This window comes from Sorex araneus, chromosome 1 (genome assembly GCF_027595985.1).
Source record: "Sorex araneus isolate mSorAra2 chromosome 1, mSorAra2.pri, whole genome shotgun sequence".
Taxonomy (NCBI): domain Eukaryota; kingdom Metazoa; phylum Chordata; class Mammalia; order Eulipotyphla; family Soricidae; genus Sorex; species Sorex araneus.
The window spans coordinates 5,691,402-5,705,771 of record NC_073302.1 but is presented as its reverse complement, the minus strand read 5'-3'; positions in this window follow the sequence as shown (position 1 = coordinate 5,705,771).

The following is a 14,370-nucleotide window of genomic DNA, read 5'->3' as shown; positions in this document are numbered from 1 at the left end:
GGGCTCCTCGGGGCGGGGGCTGTGGACCCGCCCTCCCACTTCCACTCAGGATCCCCTGAGCCTCACTGGGAGGAGCTGGGGGTGCAGAGGAGGGGGCGCCCCACTGGCTCTGTCGTCCCCCCGTGGGCAGAAGTGGCACCCGAGCTACTCCTCCACCAACGGCCACTCCTGCGGTCACCCGCTCAGGGCACTGCCCCTCTCCGTCCACGTCCATCCTGGCTGAGCGCTGGGCTTGCCTCTGCGGTCAGCCCCCCCGCCCCGGCTCTCTCTCTGTAGGTGGACGTGGCCCACACCCTTGGCAAATGGCCCTTCAGCAAATGCCTGTCTGGGTGGCCTGTGCTTTGGACGCCACTCCCTCGACTCCGAGAAGGCCAGAGTTCACTGAGAGCTCGGGGCAGGGGGCGCCCCCAGTGCAGCGGAGCAGCGTGGGGCTGGCCCGAGTCCCCACCGTCCCTGCCCCCCTCCCTCGGAGCTGGGCCCGGTGCTCCTCAGCAGCCGGTGCGCCCGGGCCCACGTGTTTCCTAACAACAGCTCATTACCAGAGACACTGCTTGTTTTAGCCCAGCGAGCGTCTTCCCACGCAAACCTTCTGTTCCCACTGTTTGTTGTGAGGGTTTCCCCTCCCCGCGGCCCATCTCGGAGCCAACCACAGATGCCTCCGCTCGCTGCGCCCGCGCGCCGGGGGGACGGCGTCGGGGACCAGGTCCAGCCAGCGTTCCGAGTGGGCCGCTCCCCGCTGACCGCACACCAGGGGCTCAGGCCCTGGGACTTGGTGACATCGACCCACCCCCGGCTCCGCCTTTTCCTGCTCTTTCGGACCCTGCAGCCCGGCTCACCGAGGAAGCAGGTGGCCCCAGGCCCCCGCAGGCGCGAAGCCTCTGAGGGGCCCCTCGAGAAAGGCGGCGGCGAGTGGCTCGTGTGTGTTTGGAAACAGAAGGGGGTGGGAGCGCGGGGTGCGGCCCAGATGGGCCATGTCACACCTGTGCGGCGGTCGCCCCGCTGCTCACAGTCGAGGCGGGGGCTGCTCCCCACCGACCCCCCGACGCATTCCTCCAGGCGGGCTGCCTGCCCGGGCACTCGGCCGCCCGGCTCTAGACTCTGCCCTCCGCCGCTGGACCGCGTAGCAGGTCAGCCACAGGAAATGAGGTAAGCCCGAACTTGCTCTCACAGTCATTTCTTGTCGGTAAATAATGCTGTTGGTGCAGAAAGGGAGCGAGAGAAGAGCTCTCACCCACCCACTCGCTCGGCTGCCTTCGAAAACGGCTCGGCGGCCGGGTCCGCGGAGAGATCAGTGTATGGAAATAGCAACTTTTTTTTTTTTCCTCCCTCCAGGAGAAACCAGAAGGGGAGTCAGGATGGAGAAAAGTCAGAACTGGTTCGAAGAGTTTTAAATCAAAACCAATTCGATTTTAGAACCTGGCACCACTTTGAATCCAAACAAGCCTGCTAAGTAACCGGATACAGTTTCAGGAGCCTCCGGGCTCGCTTTGAAGGGTGCTCTGTCTGAACTAGGTAATTCACACGCAGCTTTGTAAGTAACTGTACGGTAGGGGAAAAAAATGCTGGCTTTTTCACTCGGATTCTAGTGATTACAGGCCTTTTTTTTTCTCTCCATCATATTCCGAAATTAGAAACCGGTACTAAAGTCATTAAATGTATTTATAACTTAATAAGATAGTAGTTACTCCCCAGAGGACCGTAATGGAGCAGCTAACCTTTATTAATGGAAGCGGAAGGCGGCCGCCCGGCCCGCGCTTGTCTCGTTAACTTGGGGTCAGCTGCACCGGGGTCACCTCACTCACGAGGGTGCTCGGAAGCTCGCAGGGTTCTTCGCTCGGGAGTGGGCCCTGCTAGCGTTCCTGCAGGGCCAGGCTCCGCAGTGCCCACGCTGACCTGGACCACAAAGGATGAACTTGCACTTCACTTACCCAGCGCGTCCTAACGCGTGACCTGGCTTTCCTGCCTCTTCACGATACACAGTCAAGGGAATTTTGCTTCCTTCCCTGCAGCCTGTGTATGTATTGGGTGCTGGACACCCACTCCACCTGCTGTGCGGATGGCCTGAGAACAGCACCCCTGCGCACTTAGCCGGTACCTCCGGACATCTGCGCTGCCGAAGCCTCCGCTAGTCCTCGGCCTGCCGTGGGGGTGTCTGTGTGTGAGGGGCCGTTGGGGGACACAATGTAGGCCCTGCTGCACTCCTGGTGCCTCCGGGTGGGGGCCCCGTGGGTTCTTGCTCTTGATTCTCGGGAGAGCAGAGACCTTAGCCTGAGATTGTCCTGCGGGGCCCGGCACCCACAGCCGGGTGTGAGCTACTTACGCTAGTGGAGCTGGAGGTAGAAATGAACCCCAGGAATGAGTTGGGGAGCGGGGAACTCAGTAGCTCCGGGTCTGGTAGACAGTGCAACAAGGCCCGCTCCGAGACTGGGCAGGGGAGCGGAGAGGACCCTCATCTTACCTTCACACTAGGGCAGGGCTCAGTCCTCCATGACCTACGGGGAGCACTTTCCGTGGCTCCCTTCACCCTCACTCCAGCCCTCGGAGCCCAGGACCCCCGCCGTGGGCCTTGTTGCCAGCCCAGCAGGACACGGATGGCACCAGAAGCAGGTGCAAAACCTGGCAGCCCCGAGGAACATGCTCTTAACACCGCCCGCACCCACTGCTCAGAACACCCCAGGTAAACCCCCGTCTGCCTGCTGGGGCCCCCAGTGTTAAGAGCGGGAGGAAGGGGAGCAAAGGCCAGTGCCTTATCTGGTTCCCCACCTCCACACCACCTCCTAGCCGCTGCTTATCTTGGGGGCGAGGGCCGGCCAAGCAGGCCCACCCTGATCGCTCAGTCTCCGACCTGCCCCTGGCCTCCCTGTCCCTCACCCGATCCAGTGCTGGCCCTCCCTGCTCGGGCCCAGGCTTCTCTCTGGCCTCGCGGGCGGGACTCCCGCTGCCCGCAGTGTCCACCCAGCTCTTCATCTGTGCACCCCTGGAGCACGCTCTTCCTGGTTCCAGGCTCGGCGGGAATGAGCCTCGTGGTGCAGTTCCCGCCCCTCCGTGGTCCCACTTTGAATCAAATGTGGGTCTGCTTTCCTGACCCCAATGGAAGATCTTCTCCCTGAGTGGGCGCTTCGCCATAATCCTAGACGCTAAGTCTGCTCAGCCAGGTGGAAGAGGGCGGTGGGATCCATCCACGAAATGATCGCCGCCGCCGGCCGCGAACAGCTTGGGCGGGTGGCGCCGCTCCTTATTAAACACGCGAGCTCTAATGAGAAGGAAAATGACTAATTTCTGGTGTTGATTTCTTCTGAGAAGCCTGTTCTAAAGGGGGCATATTTTCAGTGCCGTTTTGGCACCTTCCGAAACAGATGGTTCCATGTTATTTGGGGCTTCGTCTAAGACTATGTGACAATTAAGGACCGAGACTCGTTTTGGGGACCTTGTTCATATTGCCATTGTCCTGACCTGAGCTTGACACACAGTCCTGGTGGGGACCCCCTGAAACAGCCCGGCCCAGCCACGCGGAGGGGATCTTCGTGCAATAAAAACGTGGGTGTGGATCGCCACCGAGGACGGGCGGGAGATGTGTGCGCTGGGGGCGGGAAGAGCAGCGGCTCGGGGCAGCTTCCGACCTGTTAACGTCAGAGTTGTGTTTCACAGTGCCCGCCCCCTCCATGGTCATGTGGCTGCAAAGCAGCAGGAAAAAACGGGGGCGATCTCAAAAATAGGTGGGTAACTTGCCTGGATCAGCTGCCGGGGTCATTCATTCACCTGGTGTTCACGGGCCTCCAGCTCTGGCCAGGAGCCGGGCCTCCGGACGGTGGATCCCTGTCCCGGTGGGACGGTTGTGAGGCAAGGGGTGGGCATTTCAGGAGAGTCTTCACTGCCTGGCACGTAGTTGTGCCCATTGGGACTTGTCAGTAGGATTTGACCTGCCACCTCCAAGAGAACATTTCTCCGGACCCCGAGCAGGACACTCGTCTCTGGGGCTGTGGTTGGAGCCGTCTGTGGCGCTGAGACGCAGCCTAACAGCCACTTCCTGTAGCAGCCTTAGGACTCCCCTCAAACTCCCCTGCTCTTCTGGGTTCCCACTGAACCCCTCTCTGCCTGAAGAGTGGGCGAGCTTCTCCAACAGTTGCCCCTTGGTGCCCTCCCTGGGTTCTCCCCATTCTCCTTTCTCGTGCCAAGCCCTTTTCTCATCATCCACCCACCAGAGTTAAGCCCACGGCCTGCAGAAAGGACCGTGCAGAAGCTTTAGCAGGAATCAGGAACCGCTCCTCCCGGAGCTGGCTGTAACCCGAGAGCACTCGGCGTAGAGCAGTAAGTTCAACATCAGCATCCGGCAGTCGGCCTTCTAGGGGCAGGCCTGGCTGGGCTCCCCGGGTCGCCACTGTACCCGAGCCCAAAAGGTAAGGGAACAGTTGAGGCGCTCGAGGCGGCAAGGGGCGAGCCAGACTTCGCAACTAGGTCATCTGACTCAACAGCCGAGCTCACGGCAATTACCGGCGTTGGCATCCAAGGGCATGCGGCTCCCAGGCGGAGGGGTGTGGGTTTGATTTCAGAGGTGATGAGCAGCTGACAGGAAGATTAGCCGAGGTAATCAGGGAGGACGTGGGACGTGGCGCTGGGGCCACCGTAATGAGAGGCTGGCCAGGGTGGCCTTCGGGGTGTGGATCCAGGCGCCTGAGTGGGAGGTCACGGCCAGCTCTGCCTGGGCCAAGTTCAAAGTCAGAAGCTGGACTCGAGGCCCGATGAGGCGTTCTGCGGGGCCAAGGGCACCTCTGCCCGGGTTTCTTCCCCCGGGACGTTTGCCTGTGGCACGAGTCATGAACTCTCCGGGCCTGGCCCAGAGCCAGATTCCGGTGCGCAATTCCTTGAATGGCGTTCAGAAAAATTGCTCCACCAGTGCCCACGAAAAGAGGCAATTAGCTCAGCGCCCTTCCCCGTGAAAGTCACGAGGGGAAGGGCGGCTGGCAGGGACCCTCGGGAACACGTTTAATGAGTCTAGTTCTGTGATGACAGTGAGGTGACTGTCAGCAGCCCTGGTGTCATCTCTCACCTAGATGATTACTCCAGCCTGGACTCTCCCCACCCACACACACGCACACTTACGCACGCACACACACACACATACACACACACACGCCTCTGTTCCACTAACCAGCCGCTCGGAAGCCTCCAGGGCGTCCCCAGTTCCTACCTAAGTAGGCCCGAATTTTCCAGAAAGTACCTGGGCGCCCCTCCCCCTCCCCACCCCACAGTGAAGGAAAAGGACGAATGATTTTCAGTTCATTTCTACCCCCCAGAGCCTGGGAAAGCTAATACAGGGCTTACGGCACTTGCCTTGTACCTGGCCTACCCAAGTGTGATCCCCAGCACCCCAAAAAGTCCCCTGAGCACCTCCAGGAGTGACTCCCGAACCGTCAGAAGTAAGCCCTGAACATAGCCAGCTGTGGCCCCCCCAGCCCCGAAAGGAAAAAAAAAAACCTTTCTCTGCTTACCCCTCAGCTCTGTCCCCGTCTGCCCCGTCCCCCACGCGATTCCCCGTGTCCACTCTGCCCACGAGCCCAGGGTGACTCGGTGGCTTTCCGAGGAAAGCTCTGGGGGCACCAGAGACAGTTCACGTGTTGGCTTACAGGCAGCCCACCTGGATTCGATTCCTGGCACCCAGAGCGTCGGGATCCCTTCCAAGAGTGATCCCTGAGCACAGGGCCCAGAGTCATCCCTGAGCACTGCCAAGCAGAGCCCCAAGCCCCACAGTTGCTAAGAGACATTAAACTGTGAGTTGGGTGGTAGGACAGTGCTTAGGACACACGCCGGGTCTGAGGGGCGCAGCCATGGGGACCCCACCAGCCCCGCAGGCGCCGCCCACACAGCGGCCCCTCCTCAGGCCCTTTGCCTGAACCCCAAGCATCCTGTAGGGCTCGGGGCCGGACACTCTCCCCCAGGACAAAGATGTTCTTTTTTTTTTTCTTTTCAGTTTTGGGGTCATGCCCGGTGATGCTCGGGGGTTACTCCTGGTTCTTGGCTCAGGAATCACTTCTGGAGGGGCTCGGGACCATAGGGAGGTCAGGGGTCACCTGCAAGGCAAGTGCCCCACCCACTGTGTGAGCTCTCCAGCCCCAAGGCCGGGTTCTTGTTCTGGCGAGGGCTGCAGGCACACACACACACACACACACTCACACACACACACACACACACACACACACTCACACACACTCACACACTCACACGGCAGCAAGTCCAGGCCTTCAGTAACCAGCACACACACACACACACACACACACACACACACACACACACACACACTCACACACACACACACACACACACACACACACACACTCACACACACTCACACGGCAGCAAGTCCAGGCCTTCAGTAACCAGCACACACACACACACACACACACACACACACACACACACACACTCACACACACTCACACGGCAGCAAGTCCAGGCCTTCAGTAACCAGCACACACACACACACACACACACACACACACACACACACACACACACTCACACACACACTCTCACACACACTCACACACTCACACGGCAGCAAGTCCAGGCCTTCAGTAACCAGCACACACACACACACACACACACACACACACTCACACGGCAACAAGTCCAGGCCTTCAGTAACCAGCCACCCCTGGGGCCCCCAGCAATGAGCAGTGACTAGATGGACCGAGTCGTGTTGACTCACGGGCAGAGCTCGCCCCCAGCAGCCGGGGGCCGGCCGCCCTGGCAGGTGAGCCGGGCCGTGCGGCCTGCGGCCAAGGCGGGGCTGGGAGCTGAGTCACCCGGGCAGAGCCCGGTTCCTCCCTCCCCTGCCTCCCTCTGGGCACCGGGTAACCCAGCCGCCTTTGCGTTTCCAACATGGAGGCGTGAGCAGCCCTGGCCCGGCTTTCAGAACTGCCTCTTCCTGGCCCTTTGATAATCTTATCAGTCACAAACCGCCCCTCTCCAGACATCTGGAGCCCAGCAAGCACCCCCGCCCGGTGGGAGATGAAAGTCGGCCTTACTCTGCAGAGTGCCGCGTGGGGGGGCGTGGGGGACTGTGATCATGGTGGCAGGGGGCAGGGGCTTCTGCAGGGTACATGGGCAACCTCAGCGTCTGGTGCGGGGACTCGCCCTCCAGCACCGCCTCCCCCTTATCTAATTGTTACTGTCCTTAGATTTTCCTCCGAGAGAAGCTGCGCTTTCTAGCCGTCACCCTCACCCCCACGCCCCCGGGTGTCCGTCACCCAGACAGAGAGCCTGGCCGGGCAGTGACCCGAGCAGAGGACGACCTGCAGGGAGTCCCTCCCTGTTCTCCAGGAGACAAAAGTTGATTTTCTTGGTGTTTCCTGACCCACAAGGGCCCAGCGCTGGGCTGGGCATGTTCTTCTCCCCGGGGTGCGGGGGTCAGCTCGGATCACAGACTGCTTGCATGCTCCTTGCCCGGCCTCGGGATACCCTGGGGGAGCACATGCATGTTCACTGCTTTTGTTGTCTTTTTTCTTTTTTAAAAAAAAATTATTTATTTTGCTTTTTGGGTCACACCTGGCGATGCACAGGAGTTACTCCTGGCTCTGCACTCAGGAGTTACTCCTGGCGGTGCTCAGGGGACCCTATGGGATGCTGGGAATTGAACACGGGTCAGCTGGTGCAAGGCAAACGCCCTACCCGCTGTGCTATCACTCCAGCCCCTTTTGTTTTCATTTTGTTTCACTGGTAGCAAGCATGAGCAAGCAGAAATGAACAGGAGGTTTTTTGTTTTTTGGTTTTTTGCCTTTTGGGTCACACCCGGTGATGCTCAGGGGCTACTCCTGTCTCATGCACTCAGGAATTACTCCTGGCAGTGCTTGGGGGACCCTATGGGATGCTGGGAATCAAACCCGGGTCAGCTGCGTGCAAGGCAAACGCCCTCCCCGCTGTGTTATTGCTCCAGCCCCATGAACAAGACTTTTTAAGTGTACCACTTCAAGAATTTCCACAAAACGCACATGCTCATGTCACCTGCACCCCAAACCTTGGGAACTCAGCCCCAACCAAGAGAGCAGCTTCTCCGAACTCAGTGTCCAGGGCCACCCACCCCTCCCCCACCAACCCTGGTGCAGACTCAGCCTTGCCCCCTCGCTCAGTGTCAGGAGTCTGGGCCTCGGCCATCTTCCTGCGTGCGACTGCCCCTCCCCATCGTCGTTTTGATCTCGTCTGTTCTCGTAGCTCACGCCAGGAGATCAACACTGCCAGCAGCGGGGCTGGGGCGATAGCACAGCAGGGAGGGCGTTTGCCTTGCACGCGGCCAACCTGGGTTCGATTCCCAGCATCCCCTAGGGTATCCCCAAGCACCGCCAGGAGTAATTCCTGAGTGCAGAGCCAGGAGGAACCCCTGTGCATCGCCAGGTGTGACCCAAAAAGAAAAAACAAAACAAAACAAAAAAAAACACACGCTCAGCTTGTCCCGCGTAAGCCTCAGCAGTGCTTGCTGGCATCCGTGCCTAGAAGACCGGCCCACCAGGCGGGGAGAGCAGGGGGCATTGGGAGGGCTTCTGAAGCCTGTGCTGGGGCGGAAACCCTCCCGAGCACGCAGGGGGCCATGCTTCTGCTTTTTTTGTCTTTAGTTTTGGCTGTGAAGCCACACAGGGCCTCTGGGCCTTTGGTGCCGTGGGGGTCACACGGCGCCAGGACTTGAACCTGGGTCTCCTCTAGGAGCATCTCTCCAGCCCTCTGGACACTGCGCCTTTTCTTCTGCGCTTCTGGGTCGCCCAGGGAAGAGGCTGCAGTCAGACGGTGCCAGGGGTGTGTGTGTGTGTGTGTGTGTGTGTGTGTGTGTGTATGTGTCTGGGTCGCCCAGGGAAGAGGCTGCAGTCAGACGGTGCCAGGTGTGTGTGTGTGTGTGTGTGTGTGTGTGTGTGTGTATGTGTCTGGGTCGCCCAGGGAAGAGGCTGCAGTCAGACGGTGCCAGGGGTGTGTGTGTGTGTGTGTGTGTGTGTGTGTGTGTGTGTATGTGTCTGGGTCGCCCAGGGAAGAGGCTGCAGTCAGACGGTGCCAGGTGTGTGTGTGTGTGTGTGTGTGTGTGTGTGTGTATGTGTCTGGGTCGCCCAGGGAAGAGGCTGCAGTCAGACGGTGCCAGGGGTGTGTGTGTGTGTGTGTGTGTGTGTGTGTGTGTGTGTGTGTATGTGTCTGGGTCGCCCAGGGAAGAGGCTGCAGTCAGACGGTGCCAGGTGTGTGTGTGTGTGTGTGTGTGTGTGTGTGTGTGTGTATGTGTCTGGGTCGCCCAGTGAAGAGGCTGCAGTCAGACGGTGCCAGGGGTGTGTGTGTGTGTGTGTGTGTGTGTATGTGTCTGGGTCGCCCAGTGAAGAGGCTGCAGTCAGACGGTGCCAGGTGTGTGTGTGTGTGTGTGTGTGTGTGCTGGGGTGTGTGTGCTGGGGTGTGTGTGTGTGTGTGTGTGCTGGGGTGTGTGTATGTATGTGTGTGCTGGGGTGTGTGTATGTGTGTGTGTGTGCTGGGGTGTGTGTGCTGGTGTGTGTGTGTGTGCTGGTGTGTGTGTATGTGTGTGCTGGGGTGTGTGTGTGTATGCTGGGGTGTGTGTGTGTGCTGGGGTGTGTGTGTGTGTGTGTGTGTGCTGGGGTGTGTGTGTGTGTGCTGGGGTGTGTGTGTGTATGTGTGTGCTGGGGGGGGTGTGTGTGTATGTGTGTGCTGGTGTGTGTGTGTGTGTGTGTGTGAGAGAGTTGGAGAGGGTCTTTCTGCCAGGGCAGTTTGATTGGCGAGGACCCAGGTATGTGTGTGTGTGTGTGTGTGTGTGTGTGTGTGTGTGTGTGTGAGAGAGAGAGAGAGAGAGAGAGAGAGAGAGAGAGAGAGAGAGAGAGAGAGAGAGAGAGAGAGAGAGTCGGAGAGGGTCTTTCTGCCAGGGCAGTTTGGTTGGCGAGGCCCTGAGGGGCTGCCGTATGGTCCAAGCTGAAAGAAGAATCCCAGACTCTCCCCTGACAGGAGTGGCCAGGCTGCCCGGGGCTGGGGGCCAGTGACTGAGGCCTTGAGGGCAGCAGAGACGTCACAGCAGGCGACCACCAGCTCCCGACCAGGCCGGCAGAGGGCCACGGCGGGAGGGAGCCGGGAGCTCCGTGGCCTCCCTCTGGCTCCTCTGGCCTCTTCGAGGCCAGCCTGGCTTCCCGCTCCACCGCAGGACAGGGCGAGCTGCTGGATTGATTTATTTTTGTTGGGTTTGGGTTTGGGACCACACCTAGCGGTGCCAGGGCTGACTCCTGGCTCTGGCCTGGGGGTGGGTGGCATGTGCGGTGCCAGGGATTGACCTGTGTCGGCGGCTGCGTGCCAGACACGCTGTGCTCCAGCCCCGGGAGCACCGTGTTAGGAGGCCGGGCTGTCAGCAGCACGTCCTCTCCCCCGGGCAGAGTGAGCGGGAAGCGGCTCCTTCAGGCCGGCCCCCGGCCCCTTCCTGTTTTCTCACCTCTGGTGGCGGGTTGGGGGGTGAGGTCGCGGGTGCGAGCAGGGTTTTTTTTTTTCCCCTCTTGCTTGTTCTCAGACTGTGCCTGGCAATGCCCAGAGGCTACTTCTAGCTGGGCACTGGTGGGGGGGGGGTTTCCCTCCTTGCTGTGCCAGAGATATGCAGTGCCCAGAGTCGAACCCAGGCCTACTGCATGGTGAAGCGTGCACTCCACAAGTTAGAAAGTTTTTATATTTATTTTTGTGCCCTACCCACTGTATTTGATGGGGGGCCACAGTACTTGGGGGACACTCCCAACCTAGTGCCCGGGGTGCCCAGCAGGGCTCAGTGGACCATACCGTGCTGGGAACCAAACCGCGGCCCCCACGTGCCAAGCCCGTGTCCGCCCTCTGAGCCGTCTCGGGCGCCGGGTCCCAGCTCTGCTCTTCTGTTCCGCTCTGAACGTTTGCGCGCTTGCCCTCTGCCCGGCCACGGGCCGCAGGAAATGCCGGCCACCTGCGAGCCGGTCAGGCTCCTGCCTTGGGCTGCTTCAGCCTGGCACCTGCGGGGCCCCGCTCAGGTGACGGCCCCCAGGGCACGGGCATGACAGAAGAGCAGCAGCGGAGGCGCAAGACACGTCGCGGCCAAGCCAGCAGTGGGCTGCGAGCTCCGGGGGCGAGTCTCTGGGCCCGGGGCAGGAGGCGAAGGTCTCACGGCGTCACCGCACCGTGCCGCTTGCTCCCAGCCGCCCTCTGAGGTGCTTTCTTTGGCTCCATTGTGTGGAGCGGCCGTGAGACGCCCAGTGAGTTCACCTCAGGGCCTGGAATGTGGCCCTGGGCTTTATGCCTGGCACAGCCCCTCTCACACAGACACACACCACACACATAGCATACTACAGACACAGCACATATCACACAGACCATATACAACACATACCACACACACCGCAAACATACCACACACACACACACACACACACACCACTCATACGTACCACACACATATCACACATACCACACACACATCACTCATACCACGTACCACACACATCACATATACCACACAGACACAACACACATCACTCACATATCACAACATAAATGCTACCACACAACACAGCACACATATCACACACATCAAAATACCACACTCACAGACACAATACATCACTCACACATATAACACCACCACACAACACATACTACCACCTATAACACACGATTCATACCACACACACCCTACATATCACACATACCACATACAACACACCACTCACCACATACACAACACTCATACCATACACAAAACACATCACTCACATATACCACATACAGCACACACAGCACATAAAACTGGCACACCACAGACAACAAACACTACACACATACCCCACACACCATTCACACATAAACCACACACAACTTCTACTGCTCACCACACACAAATCACGTGAACCACACACATACTACACACACATCTCACAGATGCACAGAGACACACAAACATGCACATCCCACAGATGCACACAGACACACAAACATGTACATCCCACAGATGCACACACACACAAACATGCACATCCCACAGATGCACACAGACACACAAACATGCACATCCCACACGCACCCGCACCCATGCAGACACATGGAGCAGAGACAGATAACACACCCACACAGGATGTGATCCCCCTTCCCCGAGAGCTCGGCCTGCCAGTCGCCCCAAGGTAGGGCTGGAGAGATGCTGACACGGCCAAGATGCTAACACTTGCGTGCGGCCACCCCTGCTCAATCTCTGGCACCACTGAGCTCCACCAGGAGTGACCCCTGAGTACCGCCGTGCTGTGACCCGCCCTCCCCCCTCCCCCACCTCCCCCAAGGGAAAAGTGAAGGCAGTTGTCTGTGTTCAACACGATCAAAATTCAGGCTCTCGAGGAACAACAAAGACGCGGCTTAGGAGGAGTCGGGGCCCAGGGTGCTGCCTGTGTGTGCGTCCCGGGCCAGGGGAGGACGCGGGAACAGCTGCAGGGGCCTCAGCTGCCTCCAGGCTGCCGGTTCCCCGAGTGCCGCGAGTGCCGTGGGCCCGGCCGGGACGGAAGGCGGAGACGCTCGGTTCTTTCTTCCCCCTCCCGGGACACACCTGCACAGACTGAAGCCCCTGGCAAATGAAGATGCGCCAGCAAGTCTGCAGAGGAGGCGGCGCGGGCACCGTCAGCCCGTCAGCCGACTCCACTCCGGTCCGGGGCCACGGTGGGGGTGGGGCAGACAGTGAGGAGTTTGTCTCATTAAGTGGCCGGAGGCGAGGATTCCAGGGAGCTAAGCTCCAGGATGAAAGGGGAGTGAGTGACCGCGTGTGTCGGGGAGGGGGAGGGGGCACAAGGGGGGGGGCACGCGCTTCAACTAGCCCCGTCTCTCTCCTACGGGCTCAGCACCCAGGGCTGAGCACCCACGAGGCGTGGGCTCTGCAGTGCACCCACCTCCTCCCCCACGTTCCACTCTGGGAAACAGGGCAAGTTTCCAGGCGCCTAGGAAGACAGCAGCCCTGTCTGGGCCGGAGGCAGGGGACAGAGCCACAGAGCCGAGAGGAAGGGCAGAGGGGACACCAGAGCTGCAGAGTTGGTTCTGGACTAGTGTGCTAATACTGTGAGTAAGGAAGGTGTTAGCTTTGCATGCGGCTGGCCCAGGTTCGAGCCCCGGTGCCTCAGATGGTCTCCCGAGCCCACCAGGAGTAAGCCCTGAATATCACCGGGGGTGGCACAAAAAAGAACCTGATTCTGCAGGCAGGGGCCAGCCGAGGACTGGCCCGGGCAGGGCAGGAACACGGGGCCGAGGCCAGCTGTGTCCATGCAGAGGAAGAAGGCAGGCAGTGATGCCGGGAGCCCCTGCGCCCCAACACAGCTGGGGGCTCTCTGCAGTCGGATGATGACGCAAAGGCGGGCTGGAGAGAGGGGGTAAAAGCACGTGCCTCGGGGCTGGAGTGATAGCACAGCGGGTAGGGCGTTTGCCTTGCACGCGGCCAACCCGGGTTCAAATCCCAGCATCCCATATGGTCCCCTGAGCACTGCCAGGGGTGATTCCTGAGTGCAGAGCCAGGAGTAACCCCTGTGCATCGCCGGGTGTGACCCAAAAAAAAAAAAAAAAAAAAAAAAAAGCACGTGCCTCGCAACTGGTCCTGTTCAAATCCCTGAGGCCACAGGGCCCCCCCAGTCCTGCCAGGCGTGATTTCTGATTGCAGAGCCAGGAATTAGCCCTGAACACAGGGGGCGAAATACACACCTCATTTCCTCTCAGCTCAGAGGGCTGAAACATGTGCCTGGGTCACACAGCGTCCCGGGCTTGGTCCCCCATGTCCTCCCTAGCACCCTGGGGATCGTCGTGGCAGTCCCAAACAAGATATAGCTCAGCAGTGTTGATTTTTTTTTTTTTGGTTTTTGGGTCACACCCAGCGATGCATAGGGGTTACTCCTGGCTCTTCACTCAGGAATTACCCCTGGCGGTGCTCAGGGGACCATAGGGGATGCTGGGATTAGAACCCGGGTCGGCTGCGTGCTAGGCAAACGCCCTACCTGCTGTGCTATCGCTCCAGCCCCTCAGCATTGTAGATTTTTTAATATTTTAAGAAGATGCAGTGGATTCTCTTGCCCAAGGCAGGAACTACCCCCAGCCTCAGGGGACCCAGTGCCCAGGGGCCGCCAGTCTCTCCTCTGCTGGCAGGGGGAGCGGACAGGAGGCCTAGTAGAAAGGGAGAGAGAGAGAGATTAAAGAGATGCTGCCTCCCCCCAGAGCTGCAAATCTGCAACCTTTAGCAAAGCTTCCAGGCAATCAGATGCCACACTGTTCTCGGACTTAAAGAACTTCAGCCGCAAAGAAAGCCCTGTGTAAGGTCAGCACAACTATTTGCTGCAGGGAGGTTTACTTTTGGGGGGAGGGGGCGTCTCGTCTCCCTGG